Source organism: Vespa mandarinia, chromosome 1 (assembly GCF_050613455.1).
Source record: "Vespa mandarinia isolate Hongniang chromosome 1, ASM5061345v1, whole genome shotgun sequence".
NCBI lineage: Eukaryota > Metazoa > Arthropoda > Insecta > Hymenoptera > Vespidae > Vespa > Vespa mandarinia.
The window spans coordinates 17415001-17417500 of NC_140810.1; the positions used below are offsets into that span (position 1 = coordinate 17415001).

Below are 2500 nucleotides of genomic sequence, written 5' to 3' on the forward strand. Positions count from 1 at the left end.
ACACATAATTCAATTTATTCTAACCTTGTATAAACTGTGCTCGTAAAATTTGTAAACATCGTACGTAAATCGTACAAACAACAACGTTAAGAATAATGGAATCTACGGAGTCGATTATTTCGAGACGACCTCTCGTCATTAATTATATCGAAAGCGATAGGATTTCATATAATCTGTTTTCCTATAAAGCTTATGTATATATATATATATATATATATATATATATATATATATATATAATTAATATTGTATTATGACGTTTAATGATAATATAAAATTATTAAAATATAAGATAAATGTGAAATGTGAAACCATATTAATTATGAAAATTTTTGCCATCTTTGTTATGGTTTTTACTTTTTCTTTTTCTTTTTTCTCCTTTGTTTTTGTTTTTTTTTTTTGAAAGTAAAAAAAAGAGAAGTATGAAAAATCAGAAGGATATCGGATCAATTGTCAATAATTGAGATACATTTAATTATTCAATATTAAAACAATGATGATCGTTAATAAATTTCATTAAATGAAATTATATTAAGAATGAAAATGAAAGAATTGATAATAATTTTCCTTTACCATATCGTATTATGTCATTCAACGTCAAAGATCTTTCCCATAACGAAAATCGAAACTTTCTATTTAACGTGAAAACATACGAAGTATGTTTCAACGAGTCCAAGCGTGTGATCTACATAATTACCGATCGCCAAAATCACCACAGTGTGACGTATAGTATTTGTTATGTAATGTTTATACCTCCCTCAGGGATAGTTCCGGTTCGGCACATTATAAATGCAAATGAATTGGTCCTTCTGTTTCAAGCAAACGTGAGTGAATAAGATACATATACATATCTACATACATACGTACATACATATATATATATATATATAGAAAGAGAGAGAGAGAGAGAGAGAGAGAAATGATCTGTTCTCTTGGCGAAGTTTCCTCTCTCTACGAATAATCAAATTAAATTTCAATTTACGATGAGAGCTTTTGCTCTAAGAACGGTATGTGTGAGTGTGTGTGTGTGTGTGTGTGTGTTCGTGTATGTGTATAAAGAAAAAGAAAAAGAAAGAGAAACAAAAAAAAAGTAAAAGGCGATATTATTAAAGTAAGTAATAAGTCTATCTCTTTCTCTTTTTCTTCATCTTCTTCTTCTTCTTCTTCTTCTTTTTTGTTAAATGTTTGAAATAAAACGATAAATAAATTAATCTTGAATTCCAATGCGCATTAATCAAGTAAGATAATAAATTATCTCTTCGCAATATCCTATTGCCATTTTACGAGGCTCAATTCGAGCGAGAATGATCTCTTTGAAATTCGTTAATTCAGTGAATTAAAGTTATCTGAATGGCTCGATAATTGGTGAAATTAGTGCGATACCCGATAAAAAGAAACGAAAAAAAGAAAACAAAACAAAAAAAAAAAATAAAAAAAGCAAAGGAACAAAAAAAGAAAAAGAGAAAGAGAGATTAATTAACGAAAGAGAGCGACTGATCGAATACGATAATTCTGTTTATAACGAACGATATTTAATCATGAAAAATATTATTTTATCGCATTATCGTATATTTATATTCTATACAAACAAATTTCCCTTTAATATAATACATATATACCGTTTTGTAACTGGGACGAAGTTTCCTCTTAAGAAAATTGTCGAGTAACAAGGAGAATATAGAATATAATATACATATATTTCTAATGAGTTCAGCTAATGAAATCTGCTATTTAGAATTAGAAGCTTTGTCGGCTACATTCTCTCTCTTTCTCTCTCACACGCACACACTCACTCTCTCTCTCTCTCTCTCTCTCTCTCTCTCTCTCTCTCTCTCTGTCTCCCTCTTTTTAGACTTTCTTCTAATTCTCCTAACACTTACGCATGCCAACGTGGAAGTTGGGCGCGTTGAAGGTCAGAAACCCCTCTAAGCACCGCAAGAAACTGCCGCATTTGCGGTTTGTACGCGGCGCCGGTCGCGGCAAACGTTCCGTGGCACGATGAGCCGCGAAATTCACTCTCAAAACCACGGCCCCATTTTGCTACCATACTTGTTTCATTAGGATATTTCAACGATTATACGCCCGTGTATTAACGAGATATACATTAATGTATAAATATAATATTAATTACGATAAATTCATTTATATACGATCTATGAGAAATATATTTATTAATTTATTACGTGATAATCGTATTACTGTGTGATCATTTATGATCGATTGAAAAAAGAAAGAAAGAAAAAAAAAAGAAAAGAAAAGAAAAGAAAAAGAATTTCTTTCTAAACGATTAATAAAACTTAGAAATATTTAGAAAATTATTTTCCCCCGTAATAATTCAGATAATATTCATGCATAGACGACAAATTTTACGTATAATGAAGAATTTATTTGTTTATTTATTTATTTATTTATTTATTTATTTATTTATTTATTTATTTATTTATTTATTTATTTATTTATTTATTTATTTGTATATATGTATGATAATGAAAAATAAATT

General features: G+C 28.7%; 1 protein-coding gene across 8 annotated transcripts in view; it reads right to left on the bottom strand.

Moving 5' to 3' along the window:
* Positions 1 to 2500, bottom strand: part of rho-5 (rhomboid-5) — a 243629-nt gene that overhangs the window by 210181 nt on the left and 30948 nt on the right. The gene's annotated exons all lie outside the window — the stretch shown is intronic.